The sequence below is a fragment of the Solanum pennellii genome, chromosome 5, assembly GCF_001406875.1.
Source record: "Solanum pennellii chromosome 5, SPENNV200".
NCBI lineage: Eukaryota > Viridiplantae > Streptophyta > Magnoliopsida > Solanales > Solanaceae > Solanum > Solanum pennellii.
Genome location: NC_028641.1, coordinates 30728042 through 30749334, shown reverse-complemented (window position 1 = coordinate 30749334; position 21293 = coordinate 30728042).

Genomic DNA, 21293 nt, shown 5'->3' with positions numbered 1-21293 from the left:
CAAAAATCACCAACAATCACTTACAAGAATCTCAAAGTAATCAAGAATCTCACAAAAAGTCTAATGATAATCAAAGGCCTAACCAAATAATCTAGAGTCTAACCTAATAATACACAGTCTAACCTCAAAAACGAGGTTTTTCGAACTATTTATAGAAAATAAAAACCTAATTATACAAGGACTCTATTTGCTGGAAATCTGTCAAAACGCGGCTGGGTCGACGGACATCGCGACGGATCGTCGTGGTCACGACGGGCCGTCATGGATTCAGTCGTCCTATACTTGTGCAATTTTCTTCTGCTGCTCTCTTCATTACCCTCGACGGCAGGTATGACGGATCGTTACGAGCACAACGGTCCGTCGAGAGTCTCCGTTCCAAAACACTTGAACTCTTGGAATATGGGTACTGGGGCTACTTCTCTGATCTTCATGACGAACCTGTAGGACGGACCGTCATGGCTACGACGGTCCGTCACGCTTTCCATAACCCCACACTTGGTCACACTTCCCCATCTTACTTCAGCAGCTGCACTACGCTGCCACCTACGGACCGTCACAAGCATGACGGACCGTCAGAAGTTCCGTAGGTGGTCTCTTCTGCATTTCTTCGCTCAAAAACCTCCGCATTCATCTTTGGACAGATTTCCTGCAAATAAGGAGAAACTTATATAAAAATTAGCACAAAAAGGCTTTTTGACACACTAAACTTAAGGAAAAAAGTATGAATAATACCGTGAAACCATGGTATATCAACACCCTCAACTTAAATTCGTTGTTTGTCCTCAAGCGACGCAGTATGACTCAATACACAATCTTTGTACAATACTATCCATGTTTTATCCTTTGCAATCATTTGGCTATCAATCCTGGTTAATCTTATCATATTTATGCATGCTATCACTATTAGGCTTGAACTATGTTGAATCATACCATGACACAGACTCACCTTGCTCTAACACCTATCCTCTTCAATTTCTCACCGAGGTGCTAATATTTTCGGTAATGCAACTAGTGTCCTCACTTCAAAACAAAATCCTCATTTTTCACACAATGATTTCAGTTTGAGTATAAGGATTACTTTTCAACACTCACTCTCAAAACAAATTCACACTCATTCATACCTATTGCCATAAGCTTGCCTTTTTTTCACTGCTTTAAGTTCGATATACAGCCCTTAGGATCACGATAGGACTTTATTAGATTGTAACATAGGCTCAGGGTCAGGTAGGGTATATTTAGGTACACTTTAGTGACTTTTTGCCCTCCTTGACATATAGGCTAAACATACCATTTTCTATCATTTTATTTTGCCCAGTTTCCCACATTCTTTCACCTTGCTATTTTTCCTTTTTTCTTCATTTGTGTAAGTGACTCTCTTCTTTTCTTGCTTGTATATTTTTTTTTCATTTTTACTTTTCTTTCAACTAATTTTTGAGTCACTTTACTTTTGTTCTTTCTCTCTCTTTATTCTTTCAACCCCACTTTCCAGAGCATTCCTCATAATAGCCACCCTCAACTCATGGCTTTGCCATGACTCAAAGTACACAATACCCAAAGTTGGGTCAGGGCCATAAAAAGGTTGTTTACTGCATTAGCCTCCCACAACTTATGCTTTTGGCATAAGCTGAGGTGCACATGTCCAAGGAGGGACCAGGGCCAACACATTATTCCCAGAAAAGATCAGTTGGGGTGAGAAAGAAAGGTCTAATTTAAGCTCAAATCATTTGGATCAAAGAAGGATAAATTTCATTTGGTTTTCTTTTATTAGGCTAAAAATGGGCTATATTGAATAATGGCCTATGATCCTTTCCTAATTGTCTATTACAGCTTACTTTTAGCAGGACTAACCAGGCAAGTTCTAGCTCAGTACAAATAGTGGACTACTAAAATCTTCCTCACACTCACTTGACATCTCATCACTCTACCAGATTATCAGACACCTAGTTCGAATTTTAGACTTAGGGTCATGCAGTGGTGTACCTCTATCACATGCTTAGAGCCACACATTTATCAATTACTATGCCTAGTCATGCATCATTTTCCATTTTATCAGGATATCATTTTAGCCATCATGCTCCAGAATTAAACTATGTACACAAGATATAGACATGCCGGTTCAACGGAAAAAGTAATCAGTCTTTCGGGGCAAAAGAACACAGGCAAGAAAACCCCAAAAGAGGATAGTCAATTGGGCTACTCAGACTTCACCCTAGCACTCACTTTCCATTTACCCCACCCCCAACAAAAAGACATGCAATTATCCCCAATGCTTAAAAAATTTAAGTACTACAGTGGTAGGTGAAGCAAACCTGGGGCGCAAAGCGCCGACGATCAGCAAGCTGGTGGGTCCGGTTCCCCAGAACCCACTACCTCTGTAATCTGGACACCCTCAGTGGTGTTCTCAGCATCAATAGCGCTATCAGCAGTGCCTCCCGCGATCTCCACAGTTCTGGAGCTAGACGCCCCAGCAGCTAACTCTTCTGCTCTCATCTGACGTGCCTCCTCCTCAGCAAGCGAGGCTCTCCTCGCAGCCTCCATCTCACGGCTCTCCTTCTTCCGTGCTCGCGCCCCATCCTCCTCTCGACCCCTACGCCTCTTGGCATGCTCTCGAGGGGGAGGTGGTGGAATGTCTGAAGTGGCGAATAGGGCCGCCCGCATTGTGTCTTCAGCAGGCTCTGCAGAAGGGGCCTTAGACTCAGGCACCCTAGCCTCTAAGATTGTATCAATATCTGCTCGAAGACTGTCGACCGCAGCCTGAACGGTCGACACATCCACCGGAGGGGCAGGTTGGGCTAGCACTCACAACTCAAAAGCGTCCAAGCGCTGATGAACCTCAGTGATCTTCCGCTCTGTGTGCTGGACCATTATCCGCTCCAAGCGCTCTTCTGCCTCAGCAATAGACTTCTGCATCCAAGGATAGATGTGATGCAGAAGTGTGGCCATCTGTGCCTCTAATTTCTGGACCCTAGCAAGCGGGACCAAAGCGGAGAATGGGGCTGAGCGAGAGGAGCTCGGGGCAGTGCTACTACCGGGGATAGACTCGACCGGGGTAGTGTCAGTAGAAGCTGCCTGCGTAGCCGTGCGAGTCTGGACGGGGCCCTCTGCGTGGAGCCAACTCATTGGCCTCATCCCTGATGAGGCCGATATCAACTGTGCCCTGCAGGATCTTGAGTTGATCAACGTGCCATATAGGCACACCGGCAGACCTGCATAGAGAAAATATCATGCACGGGAAAGGGTAAGTAGTTGTGACTTTAAAAGCCCTCTCGTGCATGACCGCCTGTAGAAGCCACGCAAAATCCACCTCAAACCCGGCTATCATCGCCGCCATTAGTACTGCTCGATCCCATGTGACGATATTATCAGCGGCTGTGGGGGAAAAGAAGTGGCGGACAATCAACCACAAAAACTTTGCCGTGAAAGTCAGGTTGGCCTTTTTGATGGCCCCCTTCGGCTCAGTCACCCAGTCGGCACCCTCTCCATCACCGCACAAGTGCAGGTCCATCCACCTCTTGGTGGTCTCTCTCAGTGATGGCTCACGCAGAAATTGGCCATCTTTGACAACCTACCATCGGTAGTCAAACTCGGCAGTTAGAGGGGTCCGATTAGTTAGAGGGGTCCGATTAGCATCAACATTCTCGCCGTATAGAAACCGGCGGATAGCAGACAGGGAGATATCAACCGGAACGTCACGTACTCGGACCTGCTCCAGTGGGGCCTGTTTGGCGGGGGCAGCCCGCCTATCCATCTGCGATCGGAGAGTCGCTACATAGGATGCGTAGAACTCTCGGACCAGCTCTTCACTATAACGTCCCAACGGAGTGCTGTCCACTCTAATCGATGTCTGGTGAAGAGACTGTGGATCTCAGGCATCATCGGGAGACTTCCCGTAAGGACCCGCCGCTCCAATATAAGTGTCCGATTCATAACTCCTTTGTCATTCAGGAACTTGGCATCGGAATAGACTTGAAACTGCCCGTCTACACACCACCGGTTGGGCTGTTCAGTAACCGGGGTGAGAGCACGAGCTGGTGAACTGGGTGTGGATTCCGAACTATCAGCCTCATAAGACGAGGCCGACGCTGTAGCGGTAGCGGATGCGGGAACCTCAGCAGACCCGGAGGCTTCCTCCGACCACGAAACTCCTAAGGAGCCAGACGCTCCTCATCAGACTGGGAGGCAGTGACTACGCCGGACGCCACCTTTTTGGGTGTGGCTCTAGCTGCACGTGCAGTACGGGATGGGGTGGAAGTGCCTGGGGGCACGTACTCGGGGTCACGCTCATCATCAGAGCCAATGACCAGGCGAGCAGACGGGGCGACAGACTTCGATCGCCCGCGTGCATAGACTCGATCTTGTTTTGGTTCCATAGTAGATAGTACCTGTAAAGGATCCATATTAGTACTAGAATGAGCAAACAAGACAAGAAAAACCACACAAAATAAAAAATATTAAAATAAAATGACATTTCTATACTAACAGTGAAACACAACGGACCAGGAGATGGTTCATCGTGAGTACGACGGACCGTCATGGGGTCCTTCGTGTCTTACTTAGACTATGTTTATATGGAGAACCCTGAAGGAGAGTCTCTAACAAGTATGACGGTATGTGCAGGACGGACCGTCACAGGTAAGACGGTCCGTCGTATGTGTCCGTCAGAGGACACTTGAAAAAATATGGAGACCCTTAGGAGAGGGGTCTCTGACCATCGAAACGGTCATGCAGGACGGACCATCACAAGTACGACGGTCCATCGTAGGTGTCCGTCAGAGGACACTTGAAAAAAATATGGAGACCCTAGGAGAGGGGTCTCTGACCGTCATGACGGTCATGCAGGACGGATTGTCGAGGGCATGACGATCCGTCGTAAGTGTCCGTTTGAGGACACTTAGAAAAATAGAGAGAGACCCTTAGGAAACGGGTCTCTGACAACCAGAACGGTTGTGCAGGACGGACCGTCGTAGGTATGACGGTCCGTCGCATGTGTCCGTTGAAGGACACTTAGAAAAAGTGAGAGACCCGTAGGAATAGGGTCTCTGACAACCATAACGGTTGTGCAGGACGGACCGTTGAGGGAACAACGGTCCGTCGCATGTGGCCGTTGGTGGACACTTGGAGAAAAATTGGACAGTGGAGTGTTAGGGCGGTTGGAACGGACCCAGTGACGGTCCGTCGTGAATACGATGGTCCGTCATCGGGGTCTCGTTCTGTAACTCAGTGACAGAACTGGAGATGCCCCATTCATCCCCTATGACCCAAATCGAATTGGTAGTATTTTGACCTACATTTGTCTAACCCAATTACCTAGTAAACTAGCAATGCTAAGGCACTTATTTCTAGGGTTTTAACACGACAATTTTGGGAATTTTTTTAACCTATGTCAGACAACATTTGATAAAGAATGAACATATCAAGGAACTAGACTACTATTAATTGATAAACAAAAATGTAATATAAATGAGTAGAAATTAGAGACACATACCTGAGAATTTGAGAAAAACAAAAAGGAAAAGGTACTTGTTGATCAAGAAGACACCCACAGCAGCAGCTCCGACTAGTAGATGAGGACTTTTAGGACTTTGGAGAATTTGGGGAAAATGATCGGTTGAAGAGGGAGATGATTTTTGAAGTTGAAAAGGGATGGAAATAGGAGGAAGAGGGAAGGAATGGGGTGAAATGAAGGGTTGGGGGTTTTATATGTTGACTTTCTTTTTAAAAACCCCCAGCCAGGTCGGGTCGGGTAGCCTCATTAATTACATGACGAGTCCCAGACAACGGTCCGTCTCACTTGTGACCGTCCGTCGTTGGTTTCGTCGCGTGTGCCCTAGTTTGAAAATAAAAGAAAGACGTACCTGACACGATGGATTCATGCAACGGTCTGTCACAGTTGACACGGTCCGTCGCTGTATCCGTCAGTGACTGCTGCAGAATAATTTTCTGCAGAATTTCCTGGTGATGTGCCTGCAAATTTAAAACCCATTAGTAGAAAATGCTACCATTACTAGAAATAAAAACTATAAGTATTGGGTTTCCTCCCAACAAGCGCCTGATTTAACGTCGCGGCACGACTGAGGACACTTGATTACTCAGCCTTCATCAAGATGGTATGCCTCTATCACTTCATTCACCGATGCAGTATGCCCAAAATAAAGTTTTATTCGTTCTCTATTCACCTTAAACCGCACTCCCTCCTTGGTTTTTAACTCAACTGCTCCATGAGGGAATACTTGGGTGATCAAGTAAGGGCCAGTCCGTTTGGACTTGAGCTTGTTAGGAAGACAAGGCAACCCAGATCTATCTAAAAGCACCAAATCCCCAACCATAAACTCTTGTTTTGCACTTTTTTGTTCATTCTCCTTCTTCATCTTTTCTTTGTGGGATATGGCGGATACCGATTGGAGCTCACCACTCTGCCTCATGGTCCTACAAACGTTGAAGGTCGCTTCTTCATTGTTCAACCGAAATTTCATCTGCCCCTTTTCCATATCAACTAAGGCTCTACCTGTAGCAAGGAATGGCCTCCCAAGAATAATAGGCACTTCAAAATCGACTTCACAATCAAGAATAACAAAATCTGCCGGAAATATGAATGACTCCACTTTTACTAGCACATCATGGAGTATCCCTATAGGCCTTTTCACTGTTCGATCAGCCATCATTAGCCGCATCGCAGTGGGTTTTGGATCACCCAAACCAATCTTCTTGTAAATCAAGAGGGGCATGAGATATATGCTTGCCCCCAGATCACATAATGATTTCACAAAATGTAATGACCCGACTGTACAAGGAATAGTGAACGCACCCAGATCTTCTTTCTTTTGTACGAGAGATCTTGTAGCAATAGCACTACAATGCTGCAGTCTATCATCATCCTCGAAAGTGACCGATCTTTTCTTTGTAACCAGATCTTTCATAAACTTGGCAAAACCGGGCATTTGTTCAAGAGCTTCTACCAAAGGGACATTGATAGAAAGCTACTTCAGCATTGTTATAAAACGCCGATATTTACCATCCTCGGTCTTTTTCACTAATCTCTGAGGGAAGGGTGGTGGTGGTCTAGGCATGACAATTGCCTTCATAGGGACTTCAGCATCTTTTCCAGTGCTCTCTTCTGCTTCACCACTACCCTTTACCACCTTATCATCATCCTTTCTCACCTTTTCCTCATTAGACGGCATAGGTGGGTCAATGGTTTGCTTACTACCCCGAGTAGTGATTGCCATACAGTGTGCATCATTTTTTGGATTTTGGACAGTGTTGCTAGGAAGAGTGCCCGGTTGCCGTGTGTTCACAGTCGCAGATAATTGGGCCATTTGCAACTCGATCTGCTTAATCAATATTGCATGTGTATCGACTTTTTTCCCAATACCTGCTAAATCACACCTTAAATCTTTAATGTGCTCATCACTAGCATCGAACCTCCTCGTCATTTTGTGCATTATATCCTCAACTCGCGCCATACTATCTCCACCATCCCTAGGAGTAACTTCACGATTTTGAGGGGGGGCATAGGTCCCATTCATATCATTTCTGTTACCGTAGTTACCCTATTGAAGTTGTTGTCGCGGTTATAGTTTCCATCTCGGACATATTGACCCTCACGGTTATAGTTACCATAGATCCGACCTTGGTTCCCTTGACCTTGGCGCCAATTATCCTGATTTGAGCCTTGGGCGCTCGGTCGAAAACCCCCCGTCTGCTCATTTACTGCATATGAGTCCTCCACATATTAGCATTCATCATTAGGAGGTGGTGGTTTAGGCAAGTAGTTAACTGCATTTATCTTTTCTGTACCCCCAGTGATATGTTTTAGTACCAACCCAAGCTCAGTTCTCATCTGAGCCATTTCTTCACAAATCTCATCTGTTGTTGGGTTGTGAGTGGACTGTACTGCGAAGTTATTTCTCCCTGTATCTGATTTCCTATTACTCCAAGATTTATTATTCCGGGAGATTTTCTCTAATTTTTCAGCAATCTCAGCATAAGGACACCCCCCATAAGATCCACCCGCTATAGTGTCAAACACCGCTTTATTATTATCATCCTGTCCCCGATACAAGTATTCCTTCAGTGACTCATCATCTATACGGTGATTTGGGACGCTTCTCAAGAACAAGGTGAATCTATCCCAAGAACTACTAACTGACTCTCCTGGTAGTGCCACAAAGTTGTGCACTCTGTCTTTGTGGTTTAGTTTCTTGGAGACCGGATAGTAGCATGCTAAGAAAACATCCCTTAGTTGGTTCCAAGTGAAAATTGAGTTGTAAGGGAGCTCAGTGAACCATATAGCAGCCTCTCCCGTTAGTGAGAGAGGAAACACTCTAAGCCCTATTACATCCAAGTCCAAGTCAGGCCTCCCTACACAGCTTTTACACACTGCCTTTACCTTAGCTATATGGGCATGTGGATCCTCAGAAGGTAGCCCTGAAAACAAACCTCTGGCAGTGAGCATTTGCATCAGGCTACTAGTTACCACGAAGGTGTGGCCTGGTGGTAGAGGAGGCAAGACAAGTGGCCCATCGGAGTCTGCTATGTTGTCATAGCCTCTATTGTATGCTTGGGGTCGTGGAGCGGGATTTTGTCCCCTCTGTTGGTGTTCACCCGAAGCATCCGGTAACAACTGACCATGAACATCAACCGGAGCTGGGATGTTCTGGTTTGGATCATCATCATTGATTCCCAAGTTTCGATTCATGTTGCATAGTGTACGCTCTAATTCGTGATCGTAGGGAAACAATGGTTCTCTTCCTCTCCGTGTATTTGGCATACAAGGAAGATGGTTCTAGAAGAATCAAAAACAATAAAACAAAGTAAAATCAAGAAAATATCAACTAAACTATAGTATTAAGTTTAAGTTAATCTAAAAGCTACTGTCCCCGGCAGCGGCGCCAAAATTTGATATGCTCAAACTTACTTCTCAAATAAGAAGTAAAGTGGTCGTGTCAAGTAAATAACCCAACTAGTGAGGTTGGGATCGTTCCCACGAGGAAAATAGTTTAGACTTAACTTCAATCTACTATTACTATTGTTTAGTCAATTACTTCCTTGGAAGGCAAAAACAATAAAAAGGGGGTTTCTATTTCTAAATAAATGAAAATAACTAGCGAAATTGAAAGAGACACTTAACAGCTTCGAAAGTTGGAGTTTAATCAATTAATCGAAGTAACTAGGGTTTATGTGTTCCCCACAGCTTCATGACTTGATAAGTCTAACTATAACAATTCTTTCCTAGTATCTTGCATGCAAAGTGATAAGTTATGTATTTCTAAATCCTTGGTCCGGCATCTAGAAAATTCCACTCCGCATCTTGGTCCGGCTACGTGTGTTGCTATCCTAACCCTTATCTTTACCTCATATTAAGCATCGTATTCGATATTTGACTAAGTTATTACCTCGTACCAATCAATACTAGCCTATTAGATAGTATACACTAAATCTATGTTGATAATTCTTTTCCTATTATCTACCTCCTTGGTCCGGCAAGTAGCATTAAGGCGAGTTCTAACGTTGGCCATCCGTTAAAAAGACTTCTAAGCGAAAGAATTATTAATACATGCAAGACACTATTCTAGAATTTTTATTTTAGTTAGGTTTTACCTCATTATTTGCCTATGGTTCCCACAACCCTAGTTATGGAGTTTAGTTACCCATAGTCATAATCACAATATTCAAATATATGATATAAGAATTCATATACTTACTTCAATGAGAAACAGTAAAATCCGAAAGTTCGCTTGATTAATCAACAAAAATCACCAACAATCACTTACAAGAATCTCAAAGTAATCAAGAATCTCACAAAAAGTCTAATGATAATCAAAGGCCTAACTAAATAATCTAGAGTCTAACCTAATAATACACAGTCTAACCTCAAAAAGGAGGTTTTTCGAACTATTTATGGAAAATAAAAACCTAATTAAACAAGGACTCTATTTGCTGGAAATCTGTCAAAACGCGGCTGGGACGACGGACATCGCGACGGATCATCGTGGTCACGACGGGCCGTCATGGATTCCGTCATCCCATACTTGTGCAATTTTCTTCTGCTGGTCTCTTCATTACCCTCGACGGCAGGTATGACGGATCGTTCCTAGCACAACGGTCCGTCGAGAGTCTCCGTTCCAAAACACTTGAACTCTTGGAATATGGGTACTGGGGCTACTTCTCTTATCTTCATGATGAACCTGCAGGACGGACCGTCATGGCTACGACGGTCCGTCATGCTTTCCATAACCCCACTCTTGGTCAGACTTCCCCATCTTCCTTCAGCAGCTGCACTACGCTGCCACCTACGGACCGTCACAAGCTCCGTAGGTGGTCTCTTCTGCATTTCTTCGCTCAAAAACCTCCGCATTCATGTTTGGACAGATTTCCTGCAAATAAGGAGAAACTTATATAAAAATTAGCACAAAAAGGCTTTTGGACACACTAAACTTAAGGAAAAAAGTATTAATAATACCGTGAAACCACGGTGTATCAATCAGTCATTTTGAACACTCTAATGAAACTATTGAAGTTAATGAATACTTAATACTAATGATGAGATGACAAATGATCTTATGAGCTATGATGTCCTCATGCTAGAAGCGAACTTCCATGATGTATGAGTTGAATATAATGTAACTTTATACTGAGCACCGAGTAGACTAGCTATGAGCGGTGATGCCTTCTTTCGAGAAGGGCGGATGTTCAAGAAACTCTCATGTGATGAGACTGTCCGGCCTGCTGGGTATGGGTCTCCTTATATCTCCTAGTCTTCGCACCTATACTGCCAATATAGGGATCTAGCGGGGTTCCATTCCCATGTATGCTAGCATGTTTTGGGTCACTTTGGTCGGTGATTCCACCTCTTTTCAGTGTGGGGGAGACACTGGATTTCATGATGCTCACATGATAGATGTCGGTTAAAGTTAAAGTTCCCAAAGAATGAATGAGGCCAGCCTCAAAGGATGCACATAATGAAATGAATGATACTAATGATGTAAGGATAGGATAATCAAGAGGTGAGCTAGACTTAAGTAATGACGCTAGGTTATTCTTGGTCATTGCACAACAAACCCGATGAGAGTATTAAACTACATCCTAGGTTTGACTTTTGATAACACTAGTTTAGGAAAGATTTAAAAATGAAGTACATATTAATGAATGAAGTTGACTCTTTATTTGCTAAAACATGCTCCCTAGTTAAGGTCCCATATAGTGAGCCCTCATTTTGTGATGTCCTATTGTCAAGTCCATGATTCCAAGGTCTCAGTGCATATGAAAGAATGATATGAAATACGTGATATGATATGTGAAACATGTTATGTGTTGTTTGCAAAATGATAAATTTGATGATGCATGTTACACTCATGGCATGTCTTTCCTAATCCAAATTTGGCAGGTCCCTTGACTTTCCTAATCCAAATTTGGCAAGTCCACTGACTTGACTTTCCATAAATCATGTTGTTAGGAAAGATCTATTCTTACTCATGCATGTCCTTGGTTTATGCTTGCATATACCAATACTTAGTACAAGGGTGTACTAATTCCATATAATTATCTATTGTTAGGTGTAGGCACAGGTGGACGTTACATCGCACGATACAACATTACAGCTATCCGGACGTGGATCTTTCATCCGGACTTGGTAGGCCCTAATGCTTTCGAGGCTATCTACTGTTATTATCTAGCTTAGATGTAGCCATATCAAGTGGAGCATGTTCCACTAGTGTTTCATTTTCCACTTCATTTGAGATTTTGTATTGGAACCGTTTTGGCAAGTACATATTTAATGCAACTATTAACTATTTCTTTAATTTGATGGTCTTAATGTTAGATGGTTGATTTTGAACATTTATGAGTTGTAGTAGAATGCCTTATACGAATGTTAAATAACAAAAAGTTCAATTTTTCTGCAAAAATTAACATAGATGAAGTAAAGATGACGAATGTAGGCTTCTCTGCAACCTCTGAGAGGTCAACGACGCCGGTCTCGTCTGGGGTCTAGATTCCGGTTGTGACACTTCCCATAACATAATCACTCGGTGCTAGCCTTTGTTCTCATAGAGTAATAGACACTAAAGGATCACATGAAGAGGTTTCTTATCTGGTTCATAACCTAATCACATTCACCTTACCAAAGAGGTCTACTAGGGCTACCTTTCAATGGAGACTAAGATATCTCATCACGACTTTCCTAAAAATGATATGATGTCGTTCCATCCAATCAACCCTTAGTGCATCATCCTTTACATGAAGGATACCATGACGACTCTCGGCTTGAACATCCATAAAATAACCTTACCACTAGGTTTAAGGTTCCACATACATGAGCTTGTTAACATCATCTAAGGTCTCACATATATTAATTCATACATTACAAGGGTGCACTAAGACTACCTAGTCATGACATCTCCTATTCACATATAATTCATACATGTATCAACTGAAGGACACAAGTCTACCAAAGCAAGACATAACATACTTTCCTTTATTGCATATAACATATCATTCTTTGAAGCACTTAGAAAAAAACCCTTATCATCTTTATGTCACCCTATATATTATTGTATCATCATAAATATACACAAATCATATAGTCAAGTAGGAACAATCGTGCATCAACATCTAAGACTACACACATAAGCACATAGACATAGTCTAACATGATCTCCTAATATACATAGAAAGAACACATACTTTCATATTACTTCACATGTAAATAGACATGCTCATACTTCACATAAATCAACTACAAAAATCATCATAATACTTCAAGTAGTACCGACAAGGCCATGATCATCATATGATATAAAGTAACGCCGACAAGGCCACATCAATTGCCAATAAAATACATTGTAGCGCCATCATAAGTGGACCACACAAATCACAACATAATTGAAGTCTAATTAATATAAAATTAAGAGAATTAGGTTAGCGTACCATCACTCCATTCTCAACACTTCAATCCAATGCTAAATCATCCAATTCAATTCCATAAGGCCCTTACCCTTGGCCATAACCAATATTTCAACACATAAACTATGAGATTCAATGCAACTATGTCAATTCAATATAGATTCATCAATATAAGACAACCTAGATCTCAATTCAGTACAATTATTACATAAATCGATACCCATAGAAAACTAAATTAGAATTCATAAGCATTAAGTCCAAATCACTTAACCCATAAAGTAGTCAAAAACTAGTGTTCATCAATTACATAGGTTCATAGGTTAATTGAGTTAAAATCATCTAATTCATAACAATGCAATCAGTATACAATGATTTAAAATCTTTAATGCAAGAACCCATGGATAGATCATAAGATTGGACAATTCATCTTTGAAAACTTTAGAAAACTACTTTGAAAGTTGGGATCCTTGATGAATAGAGTTTCAAGGATCAAAAACCATACATAAATAAATCTAATCCTCTAATTTGATGAATAATAGCCACTCAATTCTCCAATTCAAGCCCTTCCTTATGTTTTGGTTCCAATGGAGTTCTAGAGAATTTCTAAGGGAATTTGAGTTTTGATTTTGAAGAATGAAATCTTTGAAGTGTTAAAGTGTTATAAACACATTTAAAATACCCAAAATACCCTTAAGTAACCTACCTTTATGTTATTTATACGTGGGGTGAATTTACAACTTCACCCCTAACTTAACAGTGAACTTCACGTAGGAGATAGTCCATCGACGGATGGCCACCAACGGACTGTCCCTCAACCTATGAAACATTTTGATGGCTGTTGTTTGGGAATGAGGATGGTCCTTCTATGTATTTCACTCACACCTAAGTGTCGACCCAATAAAACCCATCGACGGGGCGTGGATTGGACCATGAGGCGTCTATTGCCTCCGTTGTTTTGAGGCTGTTAACAGTCTTGGCTCTTGAGAAGGGTCCTTCCTTAAGGACCCTTGGATGGTCCTTGGGGATGTTTTCCCAAACGTTTCCAATCCAAATATTTTCATATATGAGTTTAGAACCTCTCACATGAATTTCATCCAAAACGAACACGTAAAACTTGATGAAATATGCAAACACACGCAATGTCGTTTCAAGACATATCTTTTGAACATCATGAATGTTCTTGGACGTCTGACCTCCATACGTCACGAAATATGAAACACTGCCTATAAAAAGTATAATAATTCATATAATGAACTCATTAACTAATGAAACACACAATTAGGCACAAAACGACATATGAGACACATAGTTGACTTAGTCGTCCACCGTCTTCGTCGTCCCTAGACATTTCACTTCCAAATAACCTAAAACTCTAGACACTCCCTCAATACCACATTTTAGACATATTTAGGACCTTATACAATCATTACAATCCTTCTAGGATCTAACTTGACCTATGTCATTTCAGGGGTGTTATAATCTCCCCCGCTTGGACAACATTCGTCCTCGAATGACACTTTCCCACTCTACAAACATTCCCAAGAATAGAGATTAAATTAGATCTCATGACCATATCATATAGCACATTATACAATACAAACATCTAAGAAAACATCGATTTCACATAATCAAGTGAATCACAACACAACAAGAAACTAGAAGCAAATCTACAACTCATCATGCTATAAAACTCATATTTTTCATTCCCAATAGAAAAAACTCATTTTATATTAAATATAATGCTCATATACATCAGTTATGACCACATTAGAACAATTTTATACCAAAGAATGAATTAGTCAAATTTTGAAAAATCTCACAATGAACTTCAAGTGCATTACGGAGAATTATGCAACTTTTAAAAAAATGCAACTTTTAGGCAATTCATGATAGATACATGCTAATATACAATGTAGAAACACATAAACACATCTTCAAACATGATCATAACTTCGTAAAATGCACAATGCAAGCAATCAATGAAATTCAATTTCAACAAGACCCCTAAACACATTGAAACATGCAACATACTTCTATGACTTTCTACTCTCATGCTTGAGTTGAATAGAAAATATGAAACAATCAATCAAAACTCCTTTAATCACCGTACGCCCCCACTTAGAAGGAACTCATACCACTACAGAGATACAAGGACTTATCATCATTCCTCATCCTTATCCAATTTTGCTACTTTAGTCCCGAGTGCATAGAAATTTCTCTTATTTGGGTCGTCATCCTTTTGAACATAAGGAGCAACTTGTTTACCCTCTATTCCTCTATCCTCAATGGTAGGACAATATCTCATCTTATGTTCATCCTTCCCACAACCAAAGCAACCACTAGTACCGGCTAGAGACTTCCCATAGTACCTCTTTCCACAAAGATCACATGTAGGCTTTTAATTTTGAGAATCACCTCCTCTCTCAATTACCCCTTAACACTCTTAGGTTCTTCTTGAGTTTGATCCCTCTTTCTTAACTTAGGTTGATGTTGATATTTAGAACCATTCCTTTTCAGGTTTCTAGTCATCCTCAATACTCATATTGCCTTGCTTGAGATTGATAAACTCCTCTATGTTAACCTCCCTACTCTCACGGGGAAAGTACTTTCCAAGAAAATCTTCCTTAAATTCTTCCCACTCAATAGGACCCGACTCAATCGGCCTGTTGCCTTTCCATTTTGTGTGCCACACTTGAGCAACATATTTCAATTGATACGAAGCCAGCTCCTCTTTCTCTCTAGAAGTTACTCACATAGCATGTACAATATTATACACATCATCAATAAACTCTTGGGGATCCTTTCAAACCATAGAGCCAAGAAAGATAAAAGGATTCATTCTCACAAAATCTCTCAATCTAGATGTCATAGTGCTGTCCACACCATTCACCCTATGCTTCACACTCAAATTCACTTGAGTAGTCACGTCTCGGTCTAAGGCAAGCAAAGTCTGTCTAATCTCTTTATTAGTCAATTCGGGAGAAACAACAAGAACATCATTACCTTGGCCTCCAATAGGGACTTTATCACCTTGAGCACCTTGAGTAACATGCGCAACTTGCTCAACTTGAACAGGAATCTCCTTATTCACATCATTCTCTTCAACTCTCCTAGCCGGTGTCCTCCTCGTATTCATCTTTCTAGAAACACAAGGAAAACCATAAGAAAATAGTACTCATAACTTTAACTCTACGGCACGACATAGGAGTAGAAAAGAAGGGAAATCCTACCGTCCTATAGCCTCTCGCTCATAGATGTGTCGTCAATCATACTGATGGTCAAGACTCTACTAGACGTGACTTGATGAGACTTTTTGATTCCTAAAACTACTTTCATAACCTATGCTCTGATAAAAAGCTTGTCACATCCCGAAACCACACCCTAGAAGATATGACACTCTCGGAACCGACATACTTGACCTCTCAGAGTTCTTGTACAAGCCCTTTCATATCGTTTATCGCATATAAAACATATGAAAAGTAATGCGGAATTAAAACTATTCATAAGCAGTCTGTAAGTCTTTAAAACCTCTTTCATACAAAACTCATAGGAAATACTAAGTGTCATTTCATCAAATCTTAGACACAAGAATACTTTGGGACACGACCCATACAATATTATTGAAATACTTAGTATGTTGCAATACTTCAATAAGAGACATAAAAGACATCTATGCCCTTGAGTCAAATTAGGACATACTTCAACTTCACTTGAATGATGCTATGATCCAAGTCTTGCTTCCCGAATTCTCCTCAACTACCAACCACTATAGATATAGATAAAAGCATGGAATTAGTACAAACACATATATTAAGTATGGCATAATGCATAAAATCATGAAAACGGACATTTATTAGAAATATGCATCTTTTAATTTAAATATCATATCATAATCATAAGAATAGAATTTAACACCTTATAAACACATAATAAATCACTTATCTATTTTATCACATTTTAGAGGCAACTTACAGTGAACTACTTCACTGTACAGTGAACTTTTTCACTATTACAATGAAGTTCCTTAGCTTTACTTTAGACAATCTCTAGCATGATATCCCCTCACTAAGAGCTATCCTAAGACTCACTTAAGTAAGATAAAGATAGACCGCCCATACAACCTCTCTACGCACACCTAAATGATCCTTAACACAACCTATAATGAGATCAACACACACCTAAAAGACATCACACACATGAACATGAGCTTCTTCTACAAAAGGTGATTCTAAGTCTCACTTGAGTGAGTTGTGAAGCGACCGCCCATACAATACCTTACACACATACTTAAGAGATCTTATAGACTACCTAACATATAACCATTCTCACTTAATACATCAACACATAGATAATATGATATTCTACTTCCAAAGGCTATCTAAAGAGTTACTTAAGTAAATCAAGAACATAACGTCCATCATTGAACTCTTCAAGATTACCTAAATAATCCTTAAGACTACTTACCGCTTAGATCATGTCTACAAAATCATCATCTTCCCTTACTAGAGTCATTATTAAGACTTATCTAGGTAAGATACAAAGTGACAATTCCTATGCCCCCTTCACACCTTTACTAGACAACCCTTAACTACTCTAGGTAAGTACTTATTCATTTCACATGCTTTATTAACTTTAGTCATTACTTTCATTAGTTCATTTAAGACACATTCATCACATTACGACATTCAAGTAATAGTCTTGGAAAAGACCTAGGGACTCTAACTAACACCTTCAAAGACTATTGTGCAATGTCTAGATAGTGTCTCCTACCACCACCTAAACCTCATAGAACTTCTCTAATTATAGTCGGTATCCCATATGATGAAAATAAACAATAGCCGACATAGACCATGATACCTAGATGTCGAATCCAAAGTTCTAATCTACTCAAATGAGGGTGTTCTACTTGTCAAGGGTAGAACTGGGACACCTCCTACTATAGGCACATGGTTAGGGAATATGAAGGGCTTTTATGTACTCTAGTATCCGTTTCAAGAAGAGCTACTTCCCATAACATAATCACTCGGTGATAGCCTTTATTTTGATAGAGTTATTGACACTAAAGGATCACATAAAGAGGTTCCTTATCTAGTTCATAACCTAATCGCATTCACCCTAACAAAGAGATCCACTAGGGTTACCTTTCAATGACTACTAAGATAGCTCATCCGGACTTTCCTAAAAATGATATGATGCCATTCCATCCAATCAATCCTAAGTCCTTTAAATGAAGGATACCATTACGTCTCTCGACTTCATCATTCATAACATAAACTTACCACTAGGTTTAAGGTTCCACGTACATGACCTTCTTAACATCATCTAAGGTCTTCAATATCATTAAATTCATACATGACAAGGGTGAACTAAGACTACCTAGTAAAGACATCTCATATTCACATATCAACCATACATGTATCAAGTGAGGGACAAAAGTCTACCAAAGCAAGACACAACATACTTAACTTTATTACATATAACATATCATTCTTCGAAGCACTTATGAATGACCTTTATAATCTTTGTTTAACCCTATACATTACCATATCATCATTAATATAATCATCACAACTCATATAGTCAAGTAAGAACAATCATGCATCAACATCTACGACTACACATATAAGCATATAGTCATAGTCTAACATGATCTCCTATTATTTATAGAAAGAATACATACTTTCATATTACTTCACATGTAAATAGAAATGTTCATAATTCACATAAATCAACTATACAAATCATCATAATACTTCAAGTAGTGCCGATAAGACCATAATCTTCATATTACATAAAGTAACGCCGACAAGGCCACATCAATTGCAAGTAAAACACATAGCACCAACACCATAAATGGACCATACCAATCACAACATAATTAATGTCCAATTAATATAAAATAAATATAATTAGGGCAGCGTACCACCATTCCATTCTAAAGACTTCAATCCAATGCTAAATCATCCAATTCAATACCATAAGGCCCTTTCCCACGGTCATAGCCAATAATTCAATACATAAACTATGATATTAAATGAAACTAGGTAAAGTCAATATAGATTCATCATTTTAGGACAACCTATATATCGATTCAATAAAGTTCTCCAATCAAAGCACTTCCTTGAGTTTTGGCTCCAAAGGAGTTTTAGAGAATTTCTTAGGTAATTTGGGTTTTGATTTTGATGAATGAAATCTTCGAAGTGTTAAAGACTAATAAACACATTGAAAATACCCAAAATAGCCCCAAGTAACCTCCCTTTCTCTTATTTGTATGTGGGATGAATTTACAACTTAACCCCAAACTTAACAGTGTACTGTACACATGAGACAGTCCAACGACGGATTGCCACCAACAGATCATTCCTCAACAACATGACAGTTCTGCTGGTCTGTGGTTTGGGACTAAATTTGGTCTTTGGTTGGCCTTCTCCTACGCCTAAGTTTAAATCCACGATACCCATCCACGAGGCACGGATTGTCCCATGAGCAGACTACTACCTCCATCGTTTGGGGCTGTCTTGGACAGTCTTGGCTCTTTAGAAGGGTACTTCCCCAGGACCCTTGGATGGTTTTTGGGGATGTTTTCCTAGATGTTTCCAACCCAAATAAGTTCGTATACGATTTTAGTACCTCTCACATGAACTTCATCCAAAAAAACACGTAAAATTTGACTAAACATTCCAAAATAGACAAGGTCGTTCAAAGGCAAACCTTTCAAACATTATGGACGTTTGTTGACACCCAATTTTTGACCCATGTCGGCNTTTTTACGATTTTAATGATTATATTACTAAATAAAGAAGCTCGTTAATTAGTTAATACAAATTCGTCATTTTAATTGGTTGTTTGTTAAATTAATTCCAACATTCCCAGGCCCACCTTTTGCTTATTTTACTCTCAGCCCAAATTCCTTTTAACCCAACACTGTCCGACCCACTCCCAAATTTTAGACAACAAATTAATTTCCAGGCCCAAACTTTTTAACGGCCCACTTCTTTCCTAAAACCGACCCAACACTAAACTTAAATATCCCAGCCCACTTCTTTCCTAAAACCGGCCCAAACCCAACACCTGACCCGACCCCAAACCCATTTCCCTTCCTTCTCCCCCTTTCCCCTCACGTCAAAATTCCCAGAAAAAAAACAGAACCCGGACGCGCAGAAAATTTCAGAAGCTCCCCTCGTCTCTCTCACGCGCAAAACTTTTCCCCGCAACGCCCTTCTTTCTCTCCTTCTCTCTATCGCGCGTGGAGTAGCGAGATAGCAACGGACACCTTCACCTCTGCACGCCGTACGACCCTTTCACCAGCTGCAAATCGTCCTTGCCCGTCCTTGCTCGCTTGGAGATGTTGACACGTAGCTCCAAGGACGATGGAAACGATCCTATCCACCTCGCCTCCCATCCGTTGGAGATTTTGGCATCAAAAGGGGCATATTCCCAGATTCAAAGAGAATTTCAAAATTCGAATTTGGGCGGAAAAAGGCCATCTTTCAGCGATTCCCTTCCGAAAATCCTAAAAATTTTCTATATATACCCCGTCTTTCTTCAGTTAAAGGGTTGGAATTTTTTTGGTTGGATTTTTTTTTTTTGGGTGGAAAATTGGGAGAGAGAATTTCATCACACAGGGAGTTGAAAAGAAGTAGGAAAGATACGTTTTGCTTCGTAGCAGCGGGTGCGATTGTGGAAGTTCGTTCTCGCTCCTGCTCGTTTGTTCCCAGTTTGCTGCACCATAAAAGGTAAACTACTTGTAACCCTCTCGTTCCCCAGCTTGTCCTTTTTGTTGCTTTCTTGTTGTATGGTTGTATCTAGTCTATAATCTTGGTTTGTCTGGAGTTCCTTGGCTTCTTTGTTTTAGTCGTTATAGCCTATTATGTTCGTTTTGGTTGGATTATGCTGCTAGTTCATATAGTGATGTGATTTTGAGTTAGCATGCCAATGGTTGCCTCTAGTATTCACTAGCGCTAATTCGATTTCTCAACAGCAAAGATATCAGTTTAGTTTATCTCCCTTTCTGTTCTCGCTTTATGTTTCCTTTGGGTCGACTGAAAAGTTGTTGTTGCTTTTCTTTTCTTAAGCTTAGGATGATAAATTTGTTTCATTTTGACTACTTTTCTTCTTCTGATTTCTACTTCTTAAAGAAAGCATGACTTTCCTTGTTTAAAGCATACTTTAGTTACAAGTAATTATGTGTTGTTGCTACCTTTTGGCATAATGAAGTCACTTCCTTAAGCTTTGATTCTATGTTGCCTATCGCTATTTTGGGTTTGCTGTAGGTTTAAATGCTTATGTATGTCTGAATTTAAGGAACTCATGCTTGCTTATTGCTTGCTTTATTAATGAATTTGCTTTAATGATAATTTAGTTGCTGTTGTTAATCCTTTCCTTTTGTT